At 49.4% G+C, this 22,824-nt stretch overlaps 1 protein-coding gene across 2 annotated transcripts in view; it reads right to left on the bottom strand.

Annotated features, from left to right (window-relative positions):
- The window catches only part of CCDC60 (coiled-coil domain containing 60), a 133,664-nt gene that overhangs the window by 109,868 nt on the left and 972 nt on the right, over positions 1 to 22,824 (bottom strand). The window lies entirely within an intron of this gene.

Here is a 22,824-nt window from a genome sequence, read left to right as displayed (position 1 = left end):
AGTTGAACATTTGATAACTTCGCTCTCTGGACCCACACATAACAGAATGTGTTGGCCCTGGGCTGAGCATCAATGTCAGCAGGTACCAGCAGGTACAGGGGAGCAGTCCAGCAGTCCAGCTCTGAGCCTGGCTCTCTGGACACAGTTGGCAGACCCACTGCCGGCTGCCTTGACAAGCCTGCACCAAGCTTGGCTGCTGCTTAGGGCTTTGCCTGTGATATTATCGAGACTTGGGTCTGTGTATTTGGCAAAAGAAACTGATTTAAACAATGTACTTGCTACTTGTTGAAGAGGCAGCAGATGTCAGCTATGTCCAAAAAGACAGGTGCCATAATGGTGGGCTTTAAAAAAATTCATGGAGGGCCCGGCGGCGTGGCCTAGCGGCTAAAGTCCTCGCCTTGAAAGCCCCGGGATCCCATATGGGCGCCGGTTCTAATCCCGGCAGCTCCACTTCCCATCCAGCTCCCTGCTTGTGGCCTGGGAAAGCAGTTGAGGACGGCCCAATGCCTTGGGACCCTGCATCCGCGTGGGAGACCTGGAGGAGGTTCTGGGTTCCCGGCATCGGATCGGCGCGTATCAGCCTGTTGCGGCTCACTTGGGGAGTGAATCATCGGACGGAAGATCTTCCTCTCTGTCTCTCCTCCTCTCTGTATATCTGGCTGTAATAAAAATGAATAAATCTTTAAAAAAAAAAAAACAAATTCATGGAAAAAAATGTATATTATGAAAAAAATCTACTTGCCAATTTATTTTTGCCCTCCAAAATAAACATATCTTTTACATCCATTTTCTGTGAACTGTTCTGAAGTCCTCTAGTATTTGTTAAAAATCACGGACAAACAGGTTCCAAATCTATGTCTGACTGTTATAAGCTCAGTGACTGGTTGTTTAATCTGGGCCTCAGTTTTATGTCTCTAAAATGGGACTAATAATACTGTCCCTTATTGTGAAAAAGCTTAACTGAGGTACTCTGCAGTGCAATCAAACATTTCTTTATGCACCTTGACAAAGTATGTCAGAGCCTGGTTCCCAAAGGGTAGCTGCATTTAATGTGGGAGAAATAAGTAGAGAAAGAATGGGGAGCTTTGGGAACTAGACTGCACTGTTTAAGTTTTCCCATGTAACAGTTGCATATAAAAGTGGGACCAGGGGAGAAGTCACACTAACAAGTTAATAATATCTAGTTCTGGCTTTTCCTCCTGCCTCAACTCTCGACATTGTAATTACTCTGTTTATAAGGCTAATGTACTTATGCTAGTCTGTACGCATGTAAACACCAAAAATAAAAAATCAGATGGTGTGGTTTGATCTGTCCAGATTTTTGTAAACCACAGACTTGGCTTTGTGACAACTAATGAATACTAAAGATACAGCCTCCACCTACCTAGTCAGGTGGGAGCCCTCAAGTATTTCCCAGACTAAAGCCTGATAGGGCCTTTCTCTACCAGAACACCCCCAATATCCTGAAATGGGAATGTGACTCCATTCCTTACCACTGACACCATTCCTATAAAGGGACCCCACTGCCAGATATATTTATGGTCATCTGCTCAAGCACAAGAACCCAAGGAAGAATGGGGACTGATCCACGTCTGCAGCTTGCCAGAGCCTCTGCACGCACAGACCTATCTGCTGGAAGGAAAATCCAACCTGTTTTGTCATGGTGGTCTCACGCCACATGAGCACAGGCCTGGAAAACAGCTCCACGAGGAGCTGAGCTGCTCCTATTTCTGCAAGGTATGCTGTCGGATGAGAATCCACTGCAGCACGGGCCAGAGGGCCCATCCTCCTCTGGACAGCTGAAGCCCTCTGAGTATACTGGCTCGGTCGTTTCTGCCCGACCCTGGGAATCCTCTGATGGGTAATCTTTGCTTTGGAGCTCTACGGAAAGTGGGCTTGGCTGAGGCTTCCTTGGAGCTGTGCTGGCGTTTGAGGGCCCTCCCACCCAGTACCCTGTCTCTCCCATTTTGTTTTCTTTCTCAGGTGTGGGACCTGAGCTGAAGTCTGAAGGCGCCATCTGTTCAGTCCCGCTCCTTTCCTCTCCAGCTCCTATTAGCATTACCCTCCTAAGCCCTCTTGCCCTTCTGTCTTGTCACCTGATACAAGCACCTATGTTCTCCTAACCACAAGGAGCCTAATTCCCTCATTCTAATTCAGTGGATTCCTGCAGGCCTTTCTGGAAAGACAGGACCAGAAGGCACAGAGGTGATCCAAGAGGAGCCCTTATGGTGTAATGCGATTTGGCAAATCCTGATGCTGAATTTGGAAACACCTGGAATCTCTGCGGTTCCAATGGGGCCAGCTAAGATTCTGTGGGGGTATCAGCAAGCAGAATTCTCAAATAGTGGCCCCACTTTCTTTGCTGTTAATAAAACACAGAGAATAAGTCCAATGCAGGAATCAGCCGGGGGAGGGGGACAGAGCTGCGGTTGTGGGCCTTTAGCCCCCAAGTCGCATTTCTTGGCATATTGTGACCTTTCTGTCTGATTACTCTGCTCTTTTCTCCAGAGGTAAGCCAGGAGAGGAGATATTTCCAGGAGAGAATAGGCCAGTTAATTAGGTGCCTCTACATTCATCAAACATCACACCAGGAACTCAGAGGGGGAGGAAGGCCGTTGGAGGCAGGTGTGGTGGCTTTGGTTCATTTTGCAAACTTAGCCCTAGGGCCTTCAGCATAGAGCCCCCAGATCATGCGCACACCAGAAGAACATGAAATCTTAATGAGTTCGGAGTCACTGCTCTCCACAGCTCACTTTCTGCCTATGCTGCTGACTTTTGCTGGTTGCAAGGAGCCCATTTGGTAAGGGAAGGCCATGGTTTCCCCATTCCCCGGCCCCTACGTGCCATTACGTCGATGGATGCGGTTGAACATGGCCCTCAGAAGGCCTTGCATAGAGCCAGAAGCATGATGGGGGGCTTGTGAACACATTTCATTTGTTCCAGTGCATCCTGTGATAGTTTAGGGAGCTAAGGCCTAGGGACACGACCCAGAGGGATCTACTGAGGGAAACACGTCGGCAGTCCTGTGGGGACAGAGCCACAGATCGCTGCCTTGTGAGAAGGGAGCACACGTCTCTTTTTCCTATTAGTGTGCGAAGCCTGAAGTCAGCCGTGGTGGCAGCGTCTGTGCCGGCAGACACTGGCAGACATTACAGATTTCACGGGTTTCCCCACCCCAAAGCGCTGTCTGGTAAACACTGACCCACACAACAGGAAGTGGACACCTTCCACTGTAAATAACCATGCATTTAGGTTTATCAATTTATGATGGTTCCCTTTCTTGGCCCCGTACTTAACACCTCCCAAGTTTGATAAGTTAGTTAACCTCTGCGAGCCTCAGTTTTCTCATCTATAAAACAGGAAATCATGGTAGCATTAAACTTTACAGGGTGGATTCCTCATGACTGCCGTGAAGGGAGTGATGTAACACAGACTATCTGAAATGTTACTGTATTGAGTGCCTGCAATAACTCAGTGACACGGACATGATTTTTCACATGAGAAAGGAGAGAGGCCCCGGGATCTCAAAGAGTCAGGAAGGGACCCGGCACAGTAGCCTAAAGGCTAAAGTCCTCGCCTTGCACGTGCCAGAATCCCATATGGGTGCTGGTTCTAATTCCAGCAAAACTGCTTCCCATCCAGCTCCCTGTTGGCGGCCTGGGAAAGCAGTCGAGGACAGCCCATAAACTTTCTGACTCTGCACCCGTGTGGGAGACCAAGAAGAAGCTCCTGGTTCCTGGCTTCAGATCACCTGAGCTCCAGCAGTTGCAGCCACTTGGGGAGTGAATCAGCAGACGGAAAATCTTCCTCTCTGTCTCCTCCTCTCTGTATAGCTGACATTCTGGAATTCTGAGCTCATTATGCATGTACTTATGGCATGTCTCGATGACAAATGAAATGTGAAAAATACAGCCAGTCACCCACGTGTTTGGCCTCCACCATGTCAGTTCTGGTATAGTTGAGAATCACCTGAATAGCTAGAAAGGAGGCTGGCCCAAATGTGTACTCATGAGCATCTGTGGAAGTGCAGGGTGGCACCCTCGTTTTGCAGGTGTGGGAACTGGGACTCCCACTTACGGGGGTGGCATGGTATACGTGTGTGTGTAAATACCTTGCTGAAGCCTGTGTGGGTTTGGGAGCTGTCACTTTTCACAGATACGGTTTTGAATCCAACATGAACAGGTAGGCGTTGCGACAATGGTTGGGCATGAGCTCCTCCCGACAGTGAGTTAACTGTGATGGTCCCATGCAGATGGGGAAACTAGGGCTGAGTGAGGTTAGGCAAGGTCAACAACGGGGTCACCCAGTTGCTGAAAGGGTTGAGGGCAACTGGAACCTAGCTTTCCTTTAAGTCAGTGCAACCTCTTCTCTTCAGCTGATTCCTATCACAAGAATCACCATGGCTTATTGGGTAAATACTATGTACTAGGCATTTTACGATAAGGAAGGGATGCAAATATTCTAAGCTTCCTGTTTGGCATCGGGCTCTAGGCTCCAGCCACCTCGCCTGCATTTCAGAACATGGTCAAGATGCCGCTGCCCACTCCACAGCTTACACCTGACATTTCCCCTTTGCCCTAGGCCAGGCTTCCTTCAGTAAGCATTCCAACCTGTTGTGGGACTCGTGGTCCGCCTCACTTACCATTAATGTTCTCCTTTGCATGAGACTTGCGTCTTCTCCTGCTATGGCTTGATTACAGGTTGAATACAGATTGTCCCCTCCAAAAACTCGTATCAAAATGCAGTCTCTAATGTGAAGTACTCAAACAGAGTGGAGACTTAACTTGACCAATGGGCTTAGAGGAGGGGGACAGGGCGGGGGCGGGACTAGAGCTCAATGAGGTCATCAGGGTGGAGCTCCTGGTGGCTTTATAAGCACAGGGCTCGCACAAGCCTGGGATACGCGTGAGTGTGCCCTCGGAACTCTGCCGGCAGGAAGACCCTGACCAGTTGCAGCCTCTCCATCTTGATGTCCACAACTGTGAGCCAAAATACTGCCTTTCTTCATACTTTATTTAGCCTGTGGCCATGTGTGATTAGCAACAGAAAACGGGCTGAGATGCTCCCCAAAGTGATGATACGCATGACGCCATGCCTTTGGGTCGGCTCATTAAGACTTCATGTGACATGAAATCCACTGTCACACTTGCTGACAAGCAGAAAAGGGCTCCCAGACAGGCACACCAGGCTGTCCCTCCACTGGAAGATGCTTTGGTGCACACTGAAGACGGAGGTGCTAAAAAGGCGCTGTGGACGAAGGCAACACCTGATTTCCATGGTCATGTTGACCAAACCTCCAAGACTTTGACAGTGGTCTCCACCTGGGACCACCTGGAGGCCCCCGCGACAGAAGGGTGGCTCCTAGGCACCTCAGTCCCGTGCATCAGCGTCAAGGATGACCCCCCAACACACTCTCCAAATTGTTGGACCTCAGTTTTTCAGACAAGACTCTAGAAAGAAAGACTGCTACAGTGAGCAAGTGAGGCGGCTAGAGGGCCAGCCCAGGTGAGTCTGACTTGAAAGTCCAAATTCTTCATGATGCATTTCAGCTGCTGGCCGGCTTGTGTTCTTTTGCTACCTCCCACCTGGGGTCTCTTCATTCTAGAGGGTTTCTGGGAGGGACACTCGCTGGAGCCCAGCAAAAGCCCTCGTTGGTAATCAATGTGGGCCACAGCTGGAAGGTTGGGGGAGTTCTGGCCAGGGACTAGGACAGGGATCCCTGACTGGGTTCTGGAAGTCGGGAAAGAAGCCTGTTTCTAAAGCAACAGGCAACCTGGGATCCAGAAAGCACAGCTGCTGAGAGAGCTGGGTGGCTGCTGGGGTTTGTCTTAGAAAACCTGAACAGCAGTTTAGGAACATCCCCTGAGACTCCAACAGTGGAAAAACCTTGGGCTCTGAAGGGTAAACTTTCTTGGCTGAGATTTCATATATAGTGAATAAGGTGGTGGACCTAGAATTCTTTGCTTCAACTGCTACTTATTCAAGAGGCAGGGAGGGAGAGAGCACCCACCTGCCCGTTCATTTCCTAAAGGTCCATGACAGCTGAAGCCGAGCCAGGCCAAAGTCAGGAGGCAGAACCCAACCCAAATCTCCAACATGGGTGGCAGGGACTTGGGTTATCGCCGCTGCCTCCCATCACCACTTCCTGAAGCCAGAAGCGAAGCCAGGGTGTGACCCCCGGCACTGCAATATGGCAAGTGGATGTTCCCTGTGGCATTGTAATCCTTGGGATTCCAATCCAGTTCTGACTGTAAGAGCAGTCCCTCTTTCCTGATGCAGGGAAGTTGAGTCATTCACCCCACTCCAGAAGTATGCATACAACCACTGCTCTGTCTGGGCCTTCGGGACAGGTCAGAAACTTTGTGTGAGATTTGGGTGCTGAAGCCAACAAATCCTTGGAATTCTCTAGGCTTGAGGCCTTGCTCCTCTCCGCTGGACACAGGAGTCATGTGTCAGGACAGGCGTTCTGCATCTTGATCCTTATCCGAAGTTTCCCTTTTGTTGACCTAGATTCAACCTTGTGATCTTGTTCTATAGCAGGGGTCAAACTCCCTAGAGACGTTGGTTTAATATAGAAACATAAGGACGTCTCATGAAATGTAATTAGGTCGAGAGAGAGAGAGAGAGCCCACACACCTGACAGTGGCCAAGGGGATTAAAAAGCTGCTGATGTGATTTCAATTGAACCAATGGAGAGCAAGCAAGCAGGGTTTATTTATTTATTTTTTGACATGTCTCCACTGTTGCCAGGCTTAAGTTGTTACTGTTGAACAGCTGCATCTGTCAGCTTTCGAAGTTCCAGGCTGGTGGGGAGGTGTCAGACGTGTTCCTGAGATGGACAGGGAAAAGTGGGTGGCTCCATGCATGTGACCACTTCCTGACAGCTTCCAGACCCTCAGGCACCATCTCAGAGAACCTTCCCTCACCCGTGTAACTGTCACGTGTGCGTGGGGGTGTTGCCTTGTAAATGAGGTACAAGTGTCACCTTGGCAAGGTCTGTCTTTTGCTCAGCCCAACATGATGTCCTGGAGCCATGCCCATGCCTAAGTGAGCAGGGCAATTCATTATCATGACAACTTAAGCCCAGGGTCCCAGACGCTGGAATGTACCACGGGTGCACCGCCAGCAGCCTGACATTTGGCCACTTTGCCAAGAACTTTACAGCAGCACACAATTCTTTTTGATATGCTTTCCTGAGCTCATTATGGATTCCGGGAAAAGGAGGAGGGAGCAGGGGGAGGGGGCAGAGAGAAGCTAAACTTTAGAAAAGGATTGTGTTTTTAGAACGATCTGAGTGCAAGGGTGGGGTGTGGGGCAGACTGACCACCATTCTTGATGGGCTCTCCAGGTTGGGTGTGGCCTGGCCTTTGCTAGCATCTGATGGGAGAGGCTGTGTCTTGAATCCCAAGCTGGGTTTCCTTATGTTTCCTGCCTGGGTCTTCAAGATGTTTGTAGGTGAAATACTTCTTTTCAAGGTGAGCTTGTGAAGAGATGATGATCTGGGGGGAAAATCGAGGCACTTTTTGCTCTCTGCATCCCCATGGCATGACTTGCGCTGATCGGATACTACTCCTCGGCACCTCCTCCATGCCAGGCCTTGTGCGGGAGGAGCTGGGACACAGGGGACAAACAGCAATGGATGGGCTAGAGGCTGCTACTCTGCTCATCCTCACAAATCCCCCGTGAGCCAAGTAGTACTGTGGGTCACACAGCCTGTGACCCGGGATGCCGAGGTCCCGACAGGTGCAGTGTCGTGCCTGTGGTGGCACAGCTAAGCCAGCCACCACCTGTTCCCACTGTAGCTCTGTACAGGCTGAGTTCCTGAAGCTTACATCAGCTTCCAGCGATTCATCCAGCTTTAAGCTTCTGCAGGCATTTCTGAATCTCTTGATCTGATGAGTTAGGAAATGCCAAACAATTGCTTTCTTTCCCCAGCCCAACAGAACCAGGCTGCTTCTCTCCCCAGCCTGGGAATGCTGTTTGTCAGCTGGCCTTTCTCTTACAGTTTTTGCCCCTTTCTGGGCCTGAGGAGAGACTTGCCTCAAGATGAGCCTTGTGGATGCTTTGTGCCTTGTAAATCTCTTTTAAAAACCTCCTCTGCAAGCGTCGTTCTCCCCAAATACGGTGACTTCTGTGGCCCAGACGTAGAGTTTGTTCTTGCAGCAGAAGAGAGGCCCCATATAAGGTCACGCTTGTATGGTTTCCATCTTCTTACATAAACCTACCCGCCTGGCTTTTATCTCTGGCCTCGGGTTCCATCAGCCGAGACTGCCGTGTGGTCAAACGTGGCTCCATCTTTGCTCGGTTCCTCCTCCGTCACCTGAGAGTATGGGTCGCCTTTTTCTCTCCCTCTTTATTTTTCCTCTCGGGATATTAATTTGGAGAAGCAAGGAGGAGGGAAAAAGAGGTAAATGAGCTGGAAATGGACCAGGTTCACAGCCACAGAGGGGGAGAGATAATTAGCTGCTATTAAGCTGAGATATTAAAAGATGATGAGTTGAGTGGAGATGAGCCTGAACTGGAACCCAGTGGCTCAGCCCAGCACCACTGATAACACCTGCCCAGAGGGTCTCCATGGAAACCCCCACTGGGCACAGGTAGGACTGTGTGTGAGTTTCGTGGAAGTCTCTGCCCAGCAGCAGGTGCTGAGCCAGGGCAGGAGGGAATATGGTCAAAGGTCGAGGGCCCTGGACAACCTCTGGTGACCTTGCTGAGCATGGTTTCTTGCTGCAAGACTGAAGGTGTGATTCTTCAGTTGGCAGAGTCCTACTCTCTCCCTCTCTCTGGCCTCCCAGATCCCTTGCCACATGCCCCTCACCCCCATGTGATCCAGCAGCAATGGGGGTGGGAAGATGATCCTGTGTCTTTGCAGTACTGATTACTACATATGTCAATACTATCATCCTAAACATACTACATGTAGTTCACACACATTACCATCCTCACTAGCTGGGAGGAGCAGGGCAGGGTTGCTCAAGTGAGGCCGCACAGCCGTAAAGGGGCAGGGTTGGGGCCTGAACCCAGGAGTCTTGCATTACAACTCATTTCCCCAAACCCCACCTTTTTATAAAGTAGCTGTCTTGAGATGTAATCCACACACCACAGCATTCATCCATGTACAAGGTAGAATTCAGTGGGTTTTAGCATATTCAGATAAGCACAAGCATCACCTTGGTTAATTTTAAGACCTTTTCATCAGCCCAAAGAACAACCCTTTGGATACCACCCCATTATTCCTCAGACTCCCCCAGACTCTGACAGTCATTAATCTACTGTATTTTTAAAAATAAGATTTCATTTTGAGGCATATTTTCCATCAGAAAGACACTCAAAGGGACAGATGGAAACAGATACTGCATCCCACCGCCAGGCATGACTCCCCCAGTGTCTGTGACAGCCAGGGTCCTGGAATTCAATCTGCATGGTGACAAGGGCCCAATTACTTGAGCCATCACCTGCTGCCTTCTGGGATCTATACGTGAGAGGGGAGCTGGATTGGGAAGTGGAGTAGGTGGGGTTCCCTAAGGGAACTCGGATCCAAGATGCAACACTCCCAAGCAGTGACTGTGATGCCACGTCTCCCTCCACTCCCATTAACCAACTTACTTTCTTTCTCCACAGCAAGCCCTGTCTTGGACTTGGATGTGCATGGATGCATCGCCAGCTTCTTTCAGCCTGTGGGATGTTTCCAAGGCGCACCCAGGACAACGTGAGTTTCAGAGCTTCGTTTCTTTCTTTCTTTTTTTAATGGCTGAACAATATTCCATTACATGGGTACAGTGCAGCTTATCAGTCCACAGACACCTGGGCAGAGCACTTGTGTGGAGCTCTGTGTTGCACTAAGTACACTCAAGACCAGTGAGGGGTAAACCTGGGCTTAGATCCAGGTCTGCCTGCGTGGCACATGGGGTCATTCCACACTGTTAAAGAAATCGGTGGGGCTCCTTATACTTAGGTCCCAGATTCTGCACTGGAAATGGAAGGGGTGAGATTATCATGTTGGGGGAAGAGAAGCTGTGACCAGCTGAAGGAATAGCAAGGAGATTTAAACATTGTGATGAGTATGTTAAAAGCTTGTAGCATTTTTAATGGGATACAGTGCACTATCTCAACACCTGCAGAGCAGGAGCTGATCAAGATGATGGTAGCCAGCCTCTCCACTGCCTTGCCTCTGACGGGGGCACCCATGACTTGCGCTCTCTGGGTTCTTCGCTCAGTAGGTAGTGCGCTGTTGTAAGCTAGCATGTCCCCATTGTGCTGAGGAATAACAGAACCAATGACGTCTATACATGCTTGGTTCCCATCAAGCTTTCTCAGTCTACTCCCTGCTCCCTTCCCCACCCTTTGCAGTCTCATGATTCTAATTTCAGATTGACTTCTTTTAAAAAAAATTCCAGAGATGAAATGGAACATAAGTTATTTTTTTTATGACTGGCGCATTTCGCTTAGCACGGTGATCTCAGATGTCATTCACTTTGCTGTAAATGCTAGAATTTTCACTTGTGGGGTTGAATATATACCTCACCTTTTTCTTAAGACTGATGGAGCCAGCACTGTGGTACAGCTGGTGAAGCCTCTGCCTGTGGTGCGAGCGTTCTGTAGTGACAGCAGTGGGAGTCCCAGCTGCTCCACTTCCAATCCAGCTCCCTGCGGATGCCTCAGGGAAAGTAACGGAAGATGGCCTAGGTTCTTGGGCTCCTGTACCACATGAGGAACCCAGAAGAAGATCCTGGAGACTGGCTTTGGACTGGCCTAGCTCCTGCCACTGCGGCCATTTGGGGAATGAACCAGCACATGCAAGATCTCCTTCCATCACTCCCCAGCCCCATAACTTTGCCTTTTAGGTAAAATAAGTCTTAAAACACTTTTTTTTTAATTCAAAAGGCAGAGTTACAGAGAAGAACAGACAGATCTTTTATCCACTGGTTTGCTCCCCAAAAGGCTGTGCCCTCCAGGGCTGAAGCCAGGAACTTCTTCCACATCTCCCATGTGAGTGCAAGGGCCCATGGTCTCAGGCTATCTTTGACTGCTTTCCCAAACATATTGATAGGCAGCTGTACTGGAAGTGGAACAGCCAGAACTCAAACTGGCTTCACAGGTAGGAGCTTTGCTTCTACCCCTACCACATCCTTTTTATTCATTTATCAATGGACATTCAGGTTGACGATAAACTGTGGCTATTGTGGACACTGCTGCAATAAATAATGGGGGTGTGGGTGTCTCTTTAATATTCTGATTTCATTTCCTTTGGATGTATATCAGGAGCAGGTTGGTTGGGTTACACTAGATACATTCTTAGTTTTGTTGAGGAGCCTCCATACTGCTCCCCATAATGACCATGCCAACTTGCCTTCCCACCAACAGTGCGTTAGAGCTCCCTACAACTTCACTGGCATTTGTCATTCATTGTCTTTCGAGATCCTAGCTACTCTAACTGGAGGGAGATGCTGCCTCATCGGCACCTCCCTGGTGGTGATACTGAGCACTTTTTCCAATGTGTTTACAGGTGATCTGTATTTCAAAGGAGAACTGATAGTTTTTTCACTTTTTCAGTGGAGAGACAGACTTTTTTCGGAAGGTAGGGCCACAGACCTAAGAGGCCTTGGAAAAATCCCCTCACCTCTCTGTGCTCCTTACCTACTATAATAACAGCACCTGACATTCAGGGTCATTTGGGAGTTGAAGGAGTTAATCTTTTTGGGAAGTGGTTAGAGACAGCATTTGATGCAGTAATTAAGTCACCACTTGGGATGTGCACATCCTATTACTGGAATATATGGCTCAAATCCCAGCTACTCCACTTTCCATCCTGTTTCCTGCTGCTGTATAGCCTGGAAAACAACAGGTAATGGTTAAAGCCACTGAGTCCCTACCAAGCATGTGGGGCCTTTGAATGAGTTCTTGTCTCCTGGTTTTAACAGGCTGGGCTCTGGGTGTTGCAGGCACTTGAGAGAGTGAACCAAAAGCTGGAGGATCTCTCTCCCTGTCTCTCTGCTTTGTCAAATAAAATGGGGGAGTAAAAAAGGAGTAGAGCCATAGCAGCCACATCGTGAACACGCTGAAAACATTGGGGACTATTCCCCTTTTAATCTAGGAGCTGTATCTTGGGGGACTTGCTTTGATCGCACAGAACACAGGATAGGTCCCCAAGGCCTAACTTGCCCTTTTATAATAGCAGCAATTCTACCCATGAGGGTGGACCTTCATGGTCTAAAGACTTCTTAAACATCTAAGCTCTCATGGCAAGTATTTGGTTACGCACTTTAGGACATCACATGGGAGCCCACATCCCATATCTGAATGGAGTTAGAGTACCATTTGCATTTCTGAATCTAGCTTCTGGCTGGTGGATAATCAGGGAGGTAGCTAACGGCTCAAGTACTTGTGTCCTGCCATTCATGTGGGAGGCCCAGATGGAGATCTAGACTTCTGGCGTTTGGCCTGGCCTAGCCCTGGCTTCTGCAGGCATTTGGAGAGTGAAACAGCAGGTCAGAGATCGTGTTTGTCGGTCTTGGATTTTATCTTTGTGTTTTTCTGATGATAAATAATAAAAAAGATTCAGAGGTAGGCACTGTGAACGTGTGATGCCCACATTCAGGGGTGGAGTGCCAGTCCCAGCTCCTCGAGTTCTGATCCAGTTTTCTCCCAAGGAGCCAGGGAAGGCAGCAGATGATGATTCAAGCACTTGGGTCCCTGCCCTTCTTGCAGGAGGCCTGGTTAGAATTCTGGGATCCTGGTTTTGGCCTGAATTGGCCCTGGCTGCTGCAGACTTTCAGGAAGTGAACCAGCGATGGGCTCGCTTGCTCACTCGCTCTGTCTCTCACTCTTTTTCTGTCTCTGTTGTGTGCACCTGTGTGTTCTTTTTGAATAAAAATAAACCCTTGAAAGAAAAATACTCAATTTCTTCAAAATGTTACGGTGCCAATTACATTTCAGCAAGTGTGCTATAGAGGGCAGGCATTCGAATCTTAGCACTGGTAACGTTCCGCAGCTTGGTTCTGGAAGAGGTTTTGTGGATCTTCTTACTGCCAAAATTCATAAGAGCGTACACTTACATTTTGGGCACTTTTCTCTGTGAATGTTATGCTTCAATGAAATTGTTCTTTTGAAAGCCTTTGGGTGAGGAGAAAATGATCTGGGAAATGTGTACTCCTGGAGAAAGACTTCGGAACACACAGGCAAATGCAAGAAATTGCAGAAACTGGTCCTGATGTGAGACAGTGCAATGATGAAAGGCCAATTCTTTAGCCTTCCTTATGCATTTAAAGGGACACATCTGGAATATTTCTCATTTGCATGGCTGGGGACTGAATCTCAAAAAAGATGCAGGAAGAAAGTGGAAAATGGACCAGGAAACCAGGAAGCAAAGAAATAGGGAAACTTGATGGAAACTCTAGGAAAGGCTGACCACATGATCTGTACATGGGATTTGTGCTGTGTTGGGAAGGAGGAGAGTTTGGTCACATTGTGCCCTTGTCTTTAGAGGAAAAGAAGTGCAAAAATTTGGTAGCAGGTGAACATGAGTGCATGGTCAAACTAGACTGATGTGAAGTTCTCTAGAAAGTGAAATTTTGAATGAAGCGAATATGAATGAATGGCTAGGAGTGAAACAAAAATGACACTGACAACACAGATCTAAAACGAAGGAAAGCGCGCGGCCCCTAAGGAAACCTTGATTTCTAGGGAGCAATAGGGGAGCTCAGACATTCAAGGAACTTCCACCCAAGACGGATGGGAGGACATGGTCTAGAAGCAAATCTGCTGCTAAATATTCTAGAACAATCCAGGAAACCTAAGGGCAAAAAATGAGTGCAAGTTTTCAAAAACGTATCAGGATAAATACGTATAAAATAAATGTGTGTTGTTTGGAGGAAGCACTGGTCCACTATTTGAGGAAGATCTTGGATTCATGTGTTCAATAAATACCATGATTCTCTCATGAGAACTGACTGGGGCAGCGGCTGGTACATGCTAGGTGTGATGCAATAACTGTGGGGATGTGTGAGTTCAATGACTCATGGTGGTGGTGACAGAGGTATCAGCAGGTGTGTGATGAGGACTGTAACGTGGAAACGTCACAGAACTGGGGACAGAGTAGACAGGAGGGGTCAGAGCAAGCTTTACAGAGAGAAGCTTCCTAATCAGTCTTGCTTTAGTTAGCTCCGAATGTGTACCGGGAGCCCAAACAGGAAGAATTTAGAGTATCAGACCACATCTAAGTTTGAGGCCCATCACCCCTTGCCAGACTTCTCTCTGACCAGGATACCTTGGTAACTCCAAGTCATAAGGTGCTTGAAGTCAGGACCTTCTCTATTCCCATTTCTCAGAGGGGGAGACTGAGGCTTGGAGTGAGTAGCGATTCTTGTCCGTGAGGGTGGCAGAGTTGGGGTTCGTGCTGTGCCAGACGGACTCCAGGACCAGCAGGCCCCATGGCTTCCTCCCATCCTGGATAACAAGCTCATCAGGTTCTCTCCCAGGTTGCTCTAGGACTCCGTGGTTCTAGTTGCTGGGTCTTGGGACTGGGAAATGTGTTGGTTTGGATCTGGCTGCTTGGAGGAATTCTCTGGCTTGGGCTCTGCCGGGCTGAGACTTCTACCTTTAACACAAACATCAAGACAAGGTCAGAGTGCTACGGGACCTTGGTAGAAGCGGCAACAAAGGCAGGCTGGCAAGTTCGTCTTATCCACACAGTTGCACCTTCTCCGGCTTGAGCCTGCTGTGCTGTTGTGGTAGCTACTCTTTCATTTTTTCCTCCTCTTGAAAGCCAGGCTTCATAAAATGAAGAATTTGTCTGTAAGAACACTGTGTGGTCTACATTAATGAGCTGCAAGCTGATATCAGATTCCTCATCAGAAGAACCTCCACCCATTTGCCTGCAGCCCGAGCTCTGTGCTGTGGCCACAAAGCAAGGTTTTCTTGCCCTTGTTAAAGCAGGAAGGCAAAAGAAAATGGTGCTTTATGCTGCAAAACCCTGCCTGATGTCCCAGTGAAATCTCATGAATTGTGGTCCTGTTGTGTACAGCTGAAGACACCCTCACGATCTTATGTTTTTAGTTCAAAACCCTAACTAGAGGTCCGGTGCAATAGTCTAGTGGCTAAATCCTTGCATGTGCCAGGATCCCATATGGGTGCCAGTTCGTGTCTTGGCTGTTCTACTTTCCTTCCAGCTCCCTGCACGTGGCCTGGGAAAGCAGTAGAGGATGGCCCAAAGCCTTGGGACCCTGCACCCACGTGGGTGACCTGGAAGAGCTTTGGCTTCCTGACTTTGGATTGGCTCAGCTCTGGCCACTGTGGCCACTTCGCAAATCAGCAGATGTAAAATAGTTCTCCTCTCTGTAAACCTGACTTTTCAGTAAAATAAGCATATCTTCAAAAAAACCCTATCTGGGTCATCCTGTTATCTGTCTTATGTAATGGCCTATATCCCTAAAGTACACAGGTGACAGACTCCTATTACATGCCAGGGCAGATGGAAGAACAGGCATGAATCCAGGAGTCTGCTGGATTGGATTGCTTAGTGACTGGACCCGAGAAACTGCCTTCTCGTGGTGCCCAAGTGGCCAGGATGCTGGTGGCTATAAGTGATTGTTACAATCACTGAGGAAGCTACAAGGAAGCAAAAATAATTGCCAATGTTATCAGGTGTCATACTAGTGAGGGGAAAGGCGAGAGAGGCCAATGTGCTGTACAGCTTCTGGATCCTTGGTGATGAGAACGTGTGGGCTCTGTCAGAGGGACCCAATGTGGAAGGAGTGGAGTGTGAAGCCAATCTTCCATCCTGACGCACAGTCTCAGCTCTGTGTCCTGCAGAGGGGGAAGCTGTGGGCCTTGGGGCCGAGTGGGCCTGATGCAGGGATGTCTGCTCCCCTCCCTCCATCCACGAGCCAAATGATGCTTTGTCTCGGAGTCTCAATTTTCCTATACGTGAAATCAAACTGCTGTGTTCCTCATGGGGTTTGTCATAAGGCCTCCTGATACTGGTAAGCTGGCTCGCAGGGCCACAGGATGGATGAATGGGTAGGCTGAGGCAGATGGAGGCATGAAGGCGCATGGACATTGGCCTCGGAGGGGGAGGGGCAAGCGAGCCAGGCCAAATTGAAGGGATTTTCGAGGTGGATGTTCAAGAATGGATCGTTCTCTTCTTATCCAGATGGAGAATAGAAAAATGGGTGGGAAGATGGGGTCCGGGGGAGCAAATTGTGCTTTGGTGTTCCTCTGGATCTGGACTTGGGAGGGAGGAGAATGCTTTGTCCTTTGAGAACAAAGGATGGCAGGCCACTGCGGGGTGGCTCAAGAGCCCAAAGATGAGACCTCTGCAGCTGGGAGATGGGGGGACTGGCATCTGACAGCCTCTTGGGAAATCCAGAGCAGGTGAGGGGACCTTCAGGGGCAGCGTGTGAAGATGGAGTTTGTCTCGAACACCAGGCCTAGGCCATGTGGTACCTGGGGTGGCACGTCTGCCTGGGATCATGTCTGTGGCTGCTCCCTCCAGGGGAACAGGAGGTCTTAGGATCTGGTGTGAGAGCAGTGTCAACAAGCACTGCTTCCTGAATTTCCAGACAGCTCTTTTAAAAGGCCTAAAAATATCAAAGCAGTCTGATTAGCAGAGGATGGGCTCAGCTAATAAGTAACAGCGACCTAAGAAACGGCTAATTGCCATTTGGGTGTTTTTCTTCTTAGAGGGCTCTTGGAAATGAAACATTTTAATCCTGTTACCCTTTGGAGATGCTTTTTCCTGAATGTATTAAAAGGGGAAAAAATCAGTATGAGAGTCATCTCTGGAAATGTCAGTATTTAAATGTTTTTGATTCTTGATATTTTGGGGGCCACGGGCTTCGATTCCTAAGACGCGAAACAAAATGTACACAGACCATCCGGTGAGCACTTAGGCATGATGTCATTGAGTTGGGAAGTGTCATTACTTCCCTCCTGAGAGGCAAGGAGACCCAAAGCAAGGGACCAGAGAGCAAGCCATCAGAACAGCTATTCACATCCAGGGAGCGCTCAGCGTGTGCTTGTGCAGGAGAGAGGCACAGTTCTGTGCCAGCTATGCCATCTTCCTCAGCCTGTGGAGCTATCCTTGGTCCTGAGACCTCTTGATGGTGTCAGTCCCTGTGCTAGATGGGACATAAAGCCACAGTCAGGGTCAGGCCCATGGTCATTTTCCTCCAGGAGTCCCAAGTCTAGTGGTGGAGATCAAGGTGGGAAAATAGGCAATTGTGCCACAGTCTGGTTTTTGTTGTGGCTGATACAGCAAGCAAGCAAGCAAATTCAGCAGGCTTGGATTTGGAGTGAATCACTTGGCTCGATATTTACCTAAAGTATTTAGCTCAATTAAGCTGTTTCAGAAGATCACCAGCTCATCACACATACCCCAGCACCTCATCCCTCATTAGCTGGGACCATCTTCGTCTCTGTTTTTATCTAGCAGGCCCTGGCAGCACATTGACTCAGAATCAAAATCAAAATATGCTTTTCTTAGAGATGGGGCTGCTAAGTAGCAATGGCTTCTAAATCTTCACTGAACTAAGCGTTATTTAGGAAGAGATGACTCTAAGCCATAGAATTTTTTTTTAAATTCTTTTCTTCATTCTTAGCTGTGTTTCTCTGCCAGAAACCCACTAGCATATTTTAGCAAGAACTCGGGGAAAATGCAAATGTGCTTGTCTGTGGTCAGGCCACAGTCACATTCTTGCTTGCACTGCCTGCAGCTAAAATTGGCACTTCCTTCTTTTCTGCCAGAGACATTCTAAATGCACTCTTGAAAATCCTGCTCCTACCGATGCCCTCTGTTGCAAAACACTTGTATTTCGCCCCCTTTCCCACTGCAGCCTGTGGGGCTCGCCGTAAGCAGGTGGGTTCTCTGGTGACTGGGTCCTGAATTCAAATCCCAACTCTGCCATCTGTGGATCTGGTGTGTCTGCAAAGGTGACAAGTTTTTCTCAGTTTCTTCCTCTCTACAAATAAGCTTGCGTTGGCTCCAGAGGTCTGAGGGGTTTCACTGGATGACCTGCACAGTACCTGGCCCAAAGCAGATCCTTAGTCTGTGGCAGCAACGAGGGGAGTCTGGAAAGTTACAGGTTAAGAATCCCTGCTTCTGCTGATGAAGGTGAAGACACCAGCGAGGTTGTCCAAAGTCATTCAGAGAAGCAGCGAGAGAGCTGGGAACCAGACCTCCTGGATCCAGGCCAGAGCTACACCTGCTCTGCTCTGCAGAGCTCTGGAACAAACAGCTCACTGCTGAAAACCAGCCAGGATTCGGCTACTTCGGGGGAGGGGTTTTAAGAGTCGGTCTCTTGCCTATGTTCTCTCTGGACTTTGGGCTCCTCCTTCTGTCTCAAGCTTCAGTGCGAAACAATGACTGCCTGCAAAACCAGACAGCCCGGGGAAGGGCAACCCTCCCCCAGGTTCCGACTGCTTAGCTTCTGGGTAGCGGGGCCTGCTCGATGACCCTTCCAGCCCCGGGGCCAGGCTGGCCCGTGTGCTGCCTGGGAGCAGCAGACAGTCTGCAAGTGGGGAGATGACGGTCAAAAGGGGAAGCTCACAGCAGCCAGGGCTACAAAGGGCTTGTCCTGGATTGCTTCTCGGAGTACGTGACATGCAAGCTGGCATTGAGGGAAGTAGGAGTGATATAGAGGAACAAGATGCAGGGCGTGGCTTGATGGCATGTTAAAAGCTCTTCTGGCTTCTGACCAGATGATGAGAGGAGGCAGCTGGAGAAGCTGGCAAGGTCCCCGTCGCATAGAACCTTTTAAACCTCATTGGAGATATCCATCTTCGTTGCGAGGACAATGGGAGCCCATGGGATGGTTGTAACCATGGCCATGGCGGGGGACATGGGTTGGAAGGAGGTCAGACTGAAGGTGAGAGAGTATAGCCTGGGGTGGGGGCAGGGTCGGAATAGTCGAGTAAGAAGATGAAGGTGCTGTGGAACCAGGCAGGGATCCTGGGGAAGGGGGCGGGTTCATATAACATCTGCCTACAGCAGCTGCCTGGCTAGAGATGAGGGGTACCAGGAAGGGAGAGGTTGGGGAACACCTTTCTCTGTATGAGAAGGTTTTGATGTCAGATAAGCATTGGACTAGGCAGAACCACCTCAGTTTGTGGCAGTCTGCTCATGGTCCCCAGTAAGTGGTGACTACTACCCACCCTACCTCCCTGATCAGGGACATCTGGCAATAGGGAGGCCCTTTTGGTTGTCATAAAGTGGAACCTGCCTCTGCCTTGGAATGGACAGCAGCCAGGCAGGAGGGCTGCTCTGTGGTCCCAGGTTTGAGGCACTCGGCTCTAGGCTTCAAAGCCCGGGGAGCAATAGCCTCTCCAGGTATGTGGGGCCCTCAGGGGGGGGTTCGTGGAGCATCTAGTCCTCCCTGATTCAACAGCCTTCCGGGGTGTGTCCAGATAAGAGGAGGGACCTTCTAGAGGGAGAACCACAAGCGGAGATTTTGGTCAGATGAGGAACTGAGCCAGAACTTGCTGCGTGGGAGAGAGATGTTACACTCACCCCACCCATGCTCAGGGGGACTAGGAGAGGGGCTCTGGCTCTGGTTTAGTGTTTTGTCCCAGTCCGAGTCTGTGCGTTCAACCCGTGTTCAGGATTCGGAAGGGTCACCTTCATCCACATCTCTTCCCATGACACACCTCATATCTACCTTTCTTTCTTATACTTGGTATACGCCACTTTGATTCATGGTTATTTATGAATTTTTCCCCCTCTACAAGTGTGAGAGAATACCCTGTGGCTGATTTATTTTAGTGCCTCCCAACACATCCATCACGCAGCAGGTGCTCGGTGTACACCTCGGGAGGTGACGCCTGGTTATATCATCACCAGACTTCAGGCCAGGCCTGACCTGGGTCCTTTCTGCTTCTGAGCGGCACTCACTCCCTGAGACTTGCCCTGCCCCCAACAATGTCACAGCCACCCCAAAACTCTGCCAGTCTGCACAGTCTCCCTGCCTTGTGAAACCTAGAGGCCCACAGCCAACTACCTGGCTGGTCATCACATGGCCAGCCACAGCTCATCTTGGCACTATTAAATACAACTACCAATTGCGTTCATTCCAACGGACGCAGAAGCACGTTAAGATGAGAAATTGAAGCAGACAAGGAATGTTTTGGGCAGAGTTCAAAAACAGGAACTGAGAAGGGAAGTGCCACCACCTCACCATAGAAGATGTCTTATTATTGACAATGACGGTTTTGAATTTAGCTGTCAGAAAGATTGCCCAGAGAAATGTGTTGGTTTACTCCATCCCAGAAGGGTTTAATTGGCTTCTGTTAGATTTTGTACAAGTGCTACCTGCTGCTGAACCACAGTGGGTTTCCTGCAGCCTCTGATTTCAGCGGCTCATGGCTGTGTCTGGGGGGGACAGGGGACAGGTCTACCTGCCAACAGTGGTGTCATGCCCTGTCTAATTAGAATATTCTAAAACCCCACGAAGAAATGGAAACTGACAGGGTCCAGGGGAATAAAAAGGGACATGTCACACTGGTCGGGTCCCTCTGCCTATTAGTCCCCGTGTGCTGTTTTCAGCAGTTCCAGGATCCTGCCATTTTTCATGCCTTTTTTTAAAGATTTGTTTTTATTGGAAAGGCAGATTTAAAGAGAAAAAGATCTCCATCCACTGATTCACTCTCCAAGCAGCTGAAATGGCCAGAGCTGAGCCGATCTGAAGCCAGAAACCAGGACCTTCTTCTGGGTCTCCCATGTGGGTGCAGGGTCCCAAGGCTCCAGGTTGTCCTCTGTTGCTTTTCCAGGCCACAAGCAGGGAGCTAGAAGGGAAGGGAAGCGGAGCAGCCAGGACACAAACAGGTGCCTATGTGGGATCCTAGTACTTGAAGGGGGTGGGTTAGCCAGTTGAACCATCACACCAGACCCTTTGGGACTTTTTTATTTCTGGATCCCTAACACTCAGAACCATAGTAAGTGAGTGAATGTTCCCCGTAGAGGACTTGACTGCTTGTCCTATCAGACATGAAAGAAACCGGGAAGGTTCTTGGAAAACCTTTGCCTACTTTACACATAGATTGCACTCATCACCTTTCCCTTTCTCTGTTGGAATACAGAGGTGATGTCTGGCGCTGGGGCAGCCATTTTGTAACCATGAGGGAACGGTTCTGTCAGCTCTGACATTAGTGAACTCTTGAGCCTAGAGGCCAGGCATCATCCACCCACAGACTTCTAAAATGAGGAAAATGTTTGTACTTGCTCATGTCACTGCTTTTTAGTTTTTATCCTACTTGCAGCCATAAATGGTCCTGAGCTTTTAGTCCCCCCCTCCTTTTTTTTTCTTACTGCGTTCTGGTTGGATAGACTACATGAGATTCACCAATGTTTTCCTGGGGCTCTAAAACATACACAAACCCTTTGGGACCTGTGTTGTGGCACAGTATGTTAAACGGCCACTTGTAAGGCTGGTCTCCAACATCCCAGGACCATTTAAGGTTCCAGAAGCTCTCCTTCCCATCCAGCTCCATGCTAATGCATCTGGCAAAGGAGCAAAAGATGAACCAAATATTTGGACCCCTGCCACCCATGCGGCAGATCCCGGGGCTTCAGCTCTGGCTTGGCTCAGCCCTGACTGTTGCAGCCATTTGGGGGAGTGAACCAGTGGATGAAAGATGTATATCTCACCCGCTTTGCCTTCAAAGAAATAACTCTTAAAAACATCTAAAATTCCTAAAGGCACAAATATTCATGGATGAGTCCGGACATGCTGGAGTTCCTTCCTGGAACTTCTGGCTAGGACAGAGGGATTTTGACAAGGTTTCTGCGCCTGAGGCCTCAGTTCACTTGACGCTTCCCTGGTCGCCGCCTTCCCAGGCCCTGAATCTCCTTGAGACAAGATCCTCCCAGCCTCTGCACCTTCCTCCTTTTCTCCGCTCCAGATGGACACCACCACTCCAGATGCACACCACCACGGTATTCCCGTGGGTTCGCGATGACCTCATGATCCTCCCTCCAGAGGCAACACACACACACACACACACACACACACACACACACACACGAGTCTGGATCCGCTGTTCCTGATTCCTGCACCCACAATATCCTGTTTCACTCGCCAGCACACCATGTTCCACATGGCAGTAGGACAATCCATTTCTTATCTCTTTCACTTCCCATCCCACACTCACAGGATAGACCAGTCTTCCTTCTTCCAGAAGCCAGGATTGAGCCTTTCCAGGGGCTACACCAACACACACGGTCACGTCTCTGAAGTCTCAAGAGTGCCTACAATGGCCCAGCAAGCTCTGGGCAGACAGGAAGCCACTTACTGCTCACGGCAACCCTGTGGAGGGACAGCTAGGACACCCCCCTTTCTGGATGCCGACATGGAGGCAAAGGGGTTTGGTCATTTGATCGAGGCCGTGGGGCTGCTCAGGGTGCAAACCCAGGCTTTAAATCCAGGCTAATCCCGCTCTTAACCTTCAACCTTACTACTCAACTGTCCATCATATTGCACTAGTCTGTTGGGAAGTTAGGCCTGCTGGAGGAGCGGGGGGCAGCATTTTGAGACGCTTGCGAGCTGCACCCTGCACAGTGATAGGGTGAAATAGGCTAGAGATTCAGCGGTGCCTTTCAGCGCATGAAGCCTTACAGAACATTCTGGACCCTGCTGAGTGTGAACTCTTTTTTGTGAATTGATCACACCCACCCTACCTCATCTAAGCCTTCTTCCCTAAGAGGTGGTGACCGTGAGCCACAGGGGGTGCCCCTCTTGGCATGGCACCGTTTCCCCACTGTTGGTGATCCAGAATGGCGTGGGGGTTGGATGGCACCAAAGCGCACCCCTTATTGGTGGCCTGCCTGGTTAGGGG

This window comes from Ochotona princeps, chromosome 29 (genome assembly GCF_030435755.1).
Source record: "Ochotona princeps isolate mOchPri1 chromosome 29, mOchPri1.hap1, whole genome shotgun sequence".
Lineage (NCBI taxonomy): Eukaryota > Metazoa > Chordata > Mammalia > Lagomorpha > Ochotonidae > Ochotona > Ochotona princeps.
Note: the sequence above shows the minus strand (reverse complement) of the source record. Positions and strands in the feature narration are given on the sequence as shown.